We start from the raw sequence: 8,686 nt of genomic DNA on the forward strand, positions 1-8,686 counted from the left end.
TGAAATATCCTTCATCAGGAATATGCACCAGAATTGGAAATACACTTTAAAATGCTTTAAAGTATAATCTAATTCTTACCCCATGGGAGCTATAACCAACAAAAACCAGGAGTTGTGTGTTTGGAAATTGTATATGAAAGGACTTATGCATAATTGGAAATATACTTCCATCTTTAAAGAAACTCAGTGTGGACTGTAGACAGGTACTTTGTGACTCAGAAGCTTCTAATGTAGGGAACTTGAATAATCAGTTATATTGAGGAAAAAGAATTGGCCATCCATTTCAGCGATATTTGGTGTCCATTCGATAAACTGATACAAGCAAGCTGAAAAAAAAGAAAGAGGAAAGAAAAAGAAAGCAATCCCACAAGAAACAAAACAACAAAGAAATAGACACACATATTGCTCAAGTTTTATTTATTTTTCATTTCATTTCATTTTTTGGTACTGGAGATTGAATCTAGTGTTGCTCTACTACTGCAATACACCATAGCCCTTTTTATTTGTATTTTGAGGCAAGGTCTACATGGCTAAAGCTGTCTTTAAACTTGTGATCCTTGTGATCCTCCTGTCTCAGCCATCCTGAGTTGCTGGGATTATAGGTGTGTGCCTCACACAGCTATAAGCAGATTCCTCAGACTTTAGGGTGCATTTGAAATATTTGAGGACCATATTAAGAGGCAGATGCTAATTTAGTAGATCTGCATGAGATTGAGATTCAGCATTTCTAACAGGCTCCCAGTTGATACTGATGTTGCTAGTTTGGGGAACACTCCTTGAATAACAATAACAAAGAAAAAAATTTAAAAGGCAAATCAACATCATCTAGAAAAAAGTTTTTATTGTCGTTATTGTTTTTTTAGAGTTCTCTAAAGTAACTCTAAGTCTGAATTTGCCTATACTAGTGATTTTTAAACAATATTTTTATTAGTTGTTGATGGATCTTTATTTTTTTTATTTATTAGCAGTGCTTAGAATCAAACCCAGAGCCTCACACATGCTATGCAAGCCCTCTACAACCAAAGCCCTATCCCAGTGATTTTTAATCTTGGCTGCATATTACAATCACCTGGGGAGCTTTCAAAACAACATAGGTCATGTTCCAAACCCATTAAGTAATAATGTGTGTGTGTGTGTGTGTGTGTGTTACTGGAGATTGAACCCAACAGTGTTCTACATCAAGCTAAATTCACCAGCTCCTTTTTATTTTATTTTGAGATATGGTCTTACTGAATTTCCCAGGCTGGCTTCAAACTTGCTATCCTCCTGCCTCTGCCTCTCAGGTCATTAGGATTATAGGTGTGTACCAACTACCTTGAGGTAGTACCTGAAAGTGAGGAGTTGTTGAAGCTCCCAGGTGGTTTCACCATGCAGCCAAGATTGAGTACTACTAGCCTAGAATGAGTTTTAACAACTTAAGGAGCACAATTTACATTCAGCTCTTTTTAGCTTTAGATCAGTGTCCAAGTACTTGGACAGACTCCATAATCACTAAAACATCAGTCTAGGAAAATAAAGTGAAGCCCTCAGCTCTGTTCTGGTCATGTCCCACTGGGCTTTCTTTGGCACCATTGTGCTGACTTTTCAGAAAGAGGTCCACAGATGCCCTGTGTCTTTTTATTCAAGTGGATGCACATTGTGCACATTTTACACAGTAAAATGCCCTATTTTACTGTGTTCTTTGGGAACGAAACACATAACATTCTGAATACAAACTGCCTTTAATTGACACACATGCAGAGTGATTGATAATCCAAAATAAATCCCTTCTTCCACTTCTTTCTGAATACAGAAGCAGCTTCAATCATCCCATCATTACAGAAAAGGAACACTTGTTATGTAACATCCATATTGACAAAGGAAAAAAAAATAGTAATAGCAACTCCAGCAAAGAAAAACAAGATCAAGCTATAATTATTATACTGGTTGTCAATATTGTGATATGCAAACAATGCAGGACTTTGAGAATAAAGTTTATTTTCCACAATGAAAACCCATTATAGATATGAAACATTTTATGTAACTAATGCCTATTTCTGTATTAATATGCATGATAATTACAAAACAAAGAGATTCTTTTTTAGTGATATCTACTAGAAAATGTTTACAGAGAAATGGCAAGTTAAAATTCCCTCTTTCAAAATTCATCCTAGTACTGATTATACAGAAGGAAATTCATGTATCTCCTCAATATTTGGTCTCTTATTTCTGCTAAATTAAAACTTCATTCATTTCTGCATCCCTGTATCCCTGTATTGAAATTATTCATTAAACGTTTACTGTGCCAGATACAGTGCTTTATCTGAAAACAAAGCAATGAGCAAAACTTAATCCATTTTCTCTCTTGTCAGATTTTAAAGCATAGAGGGAAACACATGGCTAAAAATCACAATATTAAACTTAAAATCATTCAGTGCAGCTGTGACAGATACATAAGAGAAAATAAAAACCAGGAACACCTGTAATGTAGGACTCTATAATAGGGTGTTAGCCTATTCAGGCAGTCAGGGAAGATTATCCTGAAGAAGAAACACTTGAGCTGCAATCTGAAGGAGGGTCAGTTTGAATTTGACAAAAGGAAAGAAAACATTCCAAGTAGAAGGACCAGCGAGGATGAAGGGGACAGCAGAAGGAAGCACGGCAGGTAGGAGGGGTGGAATGGAGCTGGTGGAGAGAGAGAGAGGGAGGTGTGTGAGGACAGTGTTATACCAGAAGATGCCACTGCCTGCATTTTGGATTGGGGGCATATTTTTCAAGATGATTGTGGGTATCTTGATGGAAGAAGTCAAATTTACAGAAAGCACTCAAATGCAATGGGTTACGTAGAAGCACATAGTAAATGTAGCCTCCTCCAATTCACAGTTCTCCATTGATATTTTTTTTCAATAAATGCTTTAGAAGATTACAAGAAGTAAAACTATGAATGGTTATAGGGATTAGACTGCTACAAAATTTTTAATGTAGTAAACCTATTCTTTATTTTCCTGTTTTCTTTGTAATACTTCAAACCCTATGGCACCCCTTCTATAAATAGATATGATGGTAATAATATTGATAAGTCTTGTAGAACAAATAGTAATGTAGTGTTGTTTATGCCTAAAAATATGTGAAAATAAAAGAAGGATATAGGAGATAATTTTAGAATAAGAGATGTTTAGTTCCACAGTCAGCAAACTAGCCTTTAGGTCAAATCTAGCCCCTGGCCTGTTTTCATAAATATTACTGGAACAGACCCATATACATTATTTACCTATTGTGTGTCCTCCTTCATGCTCTAATCTCAAGAGTTTAGAAGTTGCAATAAAAGACATTGATCCACAAAACTTTTTATAGAAAAAATTTAGTGAAACCCTGTTGCTATGATAAATGAACAATTAGTTTGAATCTGTGCTAAAAATATCCTTTGCATTATATTTTTACAAAAATGTTAGAAACTCTTTTGGAATAAAGTTTTCAGGAAAGTAAACCAGTCTCTCCAGGACAGTGACCAACTGTTGCTGTTATCTTAGGACTCTCCTAGATTTACTATTGAAATTCCTATGTCCTAGAAAATTAGCATGTCCAGTCACTTTAATTCTTATTCAAACTCTGGCTATGTACAGTTTCACACCAAGACTTCCATGAGAGGAGGCTGTCTTAGGCATGTTTTGAATTACAGGCTCATACCACATCTAACGTAAGTGCTAATAATTAGCAAGAATTCAAGTAATGCAGTTTTATTAAATTATGAGATGAGATATAACTTTCAGATCCTGTTTAAAATCTAAATCCCTCCAAATTGAATGAGGCGCTTCAGATGGCGGGGATCATACCATACCCATAAAGGTAAAATTGTTTTTAACAGAATTATTTCTACTTCTACACAACTTGCCGTGAAAAATACTCATTTACAAAATCAACAGTTCAGAGATGTGTTAGAGGTGATTTTGAGGAAGACTCAAGAAGAAATGCCCACTTTCCTGACTTCCTTAAACCAACCAAACAAACGCACAGACACTATTGGGGCCCAGAGAGAAGCTGTCGGCCTGGGAGGAGTGCAGGCTTGAGTGCTTTCCCAGGGCTATGGACTGAAGTGAGAGGAAATAGAGTTATTGGAAGCAGTATTCCAGGAACATCCCCCCACATAAGGCAGATGAAGCCAGGACTCTCAGTACAGAGCCAGGATGATGGAAAGTAGAGAGAATAGACTCTTCAAAAATCATGTGCACATGTCAGGGGTGGGCCTGGGAGAGGGAGTTGCCTGAAAAAAAAATATTGAGTGCAAGTTTCAGTGAAAGATTGTAATCCAATTTCCATGGAATTAAACTTGAGTGGACCAAGAGTGCTTAAAGAAAACAGCCTCAGAGTGAACCATTATCGTTTTGAGTTTGCAAAGGTGTATTTGTTCCTCTCTTTGTCAGAGCACTTTAGTTTTGGTTTTACAGTCCTAGCAGCTTAAATACTGTCATGGTTTGAACTGTTGCCAAATGTTGTTTTCATCAGTGTGTATGATTTAAAGTAACAAATTTACACCCACACAGGGAGATGTGTGGATGACTGTTTGGGGCACTGTACCTAGACTAAGTACCTGCCTAGAATAGCTTCTCTGTAAAGCTGCTCAGGCACAGGTCCTCACATAAAGCAAGAAACGCTGCATTAAAAACGATGAGGGTACTGATTGTTAAATTTGCCTTAGTGCTCACTTGATGAGTATCTCATAGACCTGGGATCTTTGGGTAATGGAACTATTGAAGTTGTTAAGCCTGTAACAGCCATTAGCAGGTCAGGGCATGGAAGACAAGGCCTCTTAAAGATTAAATTACACTTTTACTTTTTTTTTTTTTTTTTTTAAGAGAATACCTTTTTTTGTAGATGGACACAACACAATGCCTTTATTTTTATGTGGTGCTGAAAATCCAACCCGGGTCCTGGCCATGCTAGGCAAGGGCTCTACTGCTGAGCCACAATCCCAGCCCTTCCTTTTGCTTTTTATCTGCAGTGGAAGAGGGACACTTTTATAGAAATTTTGGGTATTTCATGGTAAAGGACAATTTTATATTCAAAATGGACATTTAGGACAACCAAGAGATAAATTATTCTATAGAATAGTAAGAACTTGATTATGATCACCCTTGTATCATTGTAGGTATTATTTTGAGCTTGAGTTGGGGGTGGGGATAAAAACATTTGAGCTAAGAAGAAAGAGGGGAAGCATGACCCATGACTAAAGAGAGTTTTAAGGGCAAAGTGATAATTAATAGCATTTATCTATTAAACATATCAAATTTTAAAAATTTCCTCTAAGAAGTAACAGGGGCATCTGGTTTAGAAACGCATGACCCATGACTAAGTTAAAATAGAATCCTATTTGAAACTTGTTTTTTAGGTCTAAAATCCCTCACCTAATGCATAAGCTCTTTTTTTTTTTTTTTTTTTTTTTTTTTTTAAAGAAAGAGTGGGAGAGAGAGAGAGAGAGAGAATTTTTTTTTAATATTTATTTTTTAGTTCTTGGCAGACACAACATCTTTGTTTATATGTGGTGCTGAGGATCGAACCTGGGCCGCACGCATGCCAGGCGAGCACGCTACCGCTTGAGCCATATCCCCAGCCCCTGCATAAGCTCTTAATACCTTGTTTTTACTATTTATTGAATGGTGATAGGTACATAAATTATAATTATGAAGTTCAATGAATTCTCACCCATTGAATACATCTATGCAGCCAATATCCATATCAGAAAACATTATTTTCCAGCTTCTGTTCTTCTTTACTTCTTACATTTATGTTAAATATCAGTATTCAGTCTTAGACATACTTGAGGGTCTTTGGTAAGACCCATGGGGGTGAAGTCCAGACATAACCACAGGCTCTGGAGAAGCTGGTGACTGCCAGAGTCATAGAAGGAGAGCCTAGAGCCGTAGCAGAGATCACAGGTCAGCAAACTTGTTCTGTAAAGGGATAGATAGTAAGTACTTTACAGGTCATGAGGCCCGTAATTTTAAATGAATGACAATGTCTATGTTCTAATTAAAAAACAAGCATGCATGGGGCTATATTTTTTCAACCCTACTAACCCTTAATAGAGCCAGCAACACACATGGAATATGGGAATATTATATGAAAAGGACATCAGAAATTCTTCAGGAGGGAACCATGTGAAATCTTGAGCATCATTTTAAGTAAAAGGCAGTTAACTCAGACCTTTCTTATCTGGTCTCCTCAAGGCAGGACAATTTTAGTCTTAGAGTTTATATTTGCTTTTTTTCTACCTTTGGTCTAGTTTTTAACTTTCAAAATAATGCAGTAGTCAGCAGCAAGTTCTGGAAATGTCCAGAAGCAAGAAAGACTATTTTTGTTATATTTAGAAATATTGCTTAAGGAAAGTGCTTTGGATTTCACATGATTTTCTATATCTCAAGTACATTAAAAGCAAAGTTCTGCTCCAGTAAAATATTTCATGAAGAATGGAATTTGTGTTAGTCTTGAGAGTTTCTATATTTCGACAATTTAATGATAAGTTAAAAGTCATGTGAATTGAAAAGAGAGACATGATCATACAAATAGGACATATTTTCTACTTTTTAAAAACACTAGCCATTTTATTTTGCTTCCACTCAATTCTGTTTCCAGAATACTAATTTAAGTTTTGAGACATGATGAAACAGTTTGCATTATCTTCAACTCACTGTGTTAGATCATTTGTAGCCTTGACAGAGGGTGTTTGAATTTCTACTATGGAAATACCAATCACAAGAGAACAAATGGCATTTCTACAGAGTTCCTGCTTAACAAAAAAAAAAAAATGCTTACTGTGAAGACTTTTCTGTTATTCTTCCAAAAACTATGAAAATTTATAGGGAATTCTGAAAATAAAATGATTTGACCAAAATAAAATAATCATTGGATATTGCCTGATATCATTTATTAACTTCCCATAGAATTAACATTTGTGATTAACTTTTGCAACAGGAAAATTTTTTTCTTTTTTTCACAAAGTAGTTTAAGCATCTTGACTCCTTTTTGTCTTTAATTATTATTATTATTATTATTATTTGCTATGGCACTAAAAATCTTTTCCACCCCCTATAAGTCATCTTTGAAGATTTGTTCTCATCTTAATCTATACATTCTTCTTACTAATGTATTACCTATAGTCAATTTCAAAACAATATCTTTTCTCAATCACATTATTGCATTAGCCTCCCACTAGACTTTTACCTCCACAATTGCTCTTGCTACAGTCCATGTGTTACGTAGCAACTAGACTGCTTAAGACTCAGGCTAGATACATTATTAATCAGCTTAGAAGGCTCCCACAGTCTTCATTACCTACATAACTTCATCTCCCATCAATTCTTTCTAGCCATTCCTGCCACCTTGCTGCTCTTATGTGTTTCAAGCTTATTCCTTCTTCCTGCAGATGCCAACTTCTACCTGAACTGTTCCCTCTTGGATTACTGCTAACGCTCTCTTATTAGGTGCATGCCTCCTTCCCACCAATCTAATCATGCTTTCTTTCATGGTCCAACATGTTCATATATATTTGTTATGTATTTCAATTCTCTTCTATATCATCTAGAATAATCTCAATAGAGGTAAGAATGTCTGTGATAGAGGGAAGAAAGGGATAACTAGGTTGAAGAAATTGTCTTTAACTTATTAGATATATAAGATCTTAGAGCAATTTGCAATAGTAAATTGCATAAAAATTCTGATATGTCTCAAGTATAACCCAAATACTATACATTAGAATAATGATAAGGTGAATGTAAAATAAATGATATATAAAGTTTTTCTATGGTCATTTTAGTATATTATTATCACATTATTATCAATAAACATTGAAATTTTGTGCATAGCACATTTTCAGATGGCTGTGATTGTTGTATTACTCAAAAAAGAAGTTATCTCTAACTTAAGCAATTTATGATCATTATCAGAAAAAAGGGGACAAGAGAACATATATTATCGTGCACAATAGTAGGAAATATTTTAGTTGAAGAAAATTCTTTGTTTTAATTGACTATAGTTTATTACTAGCATTTGAAATTCACACCATCCTAAAAAAATTAAATTCATGACTCCTCATATCCAGATATTAGGAATAAAAAATGGTGTAGCAATGTTGAAAACCAGTAGGTGGACAGTTCCTCAAACAATTATCCATGTAGCCGACATAAGATCCAGCAATGTCCTACACACACACACATACATATATGTGTGTATGTACCCCCCACATACACTCATAGACTAGATGTAGATAGATATCTCCAAGAGAAATAGAAATATGTTCACATTAAATCTTGTATACAAATGTGCATTGCAGCATTTTCTATAATAAGGGGAAAATGTCCTACTAATGAATAAAAATTAAAACATGATATATTTATACAGAGGAATATTATTTGGTCATAAAGGGAATAAAGTATCAATGCATTGCATGTGTGAACCTTGAAAACACCATATTAAAGTAAGAAGCCAGTTACAGAAAAATCAAGACTGCATATTAAATAATTTTAAGTATATAAATTGTCCCCAAAAAGCAGATCTAAGGTACATAAAGATTAGTGGTGGCCCAGAACTTGGTGAAATGTAGAGGGTAACGGAATGGCTAAGGGGTTCAGGCTTTCTTTTGGAGTAATGGAATGTTCTAAAGTTGATTATGGAAATGAATACAAGATTATATGCATTAAATTGTACACATTAG

This window comes from Ictidomys tridecemlineatus, chromosome 12 (assembly GCF_052094955.1).
Source record: "Ictidomys tridecemlineatus isolate mIctTri1 chromosome 12, mIctTri1.hap1, whole genome shotgun sequence".
Taxonomy (NCBI): Eukaryota; Metazoa; Chordata; class Mammalia; order Rodentia; family Sciuridae; genus Ictidomys; species Ictidomys tridecemlineatus.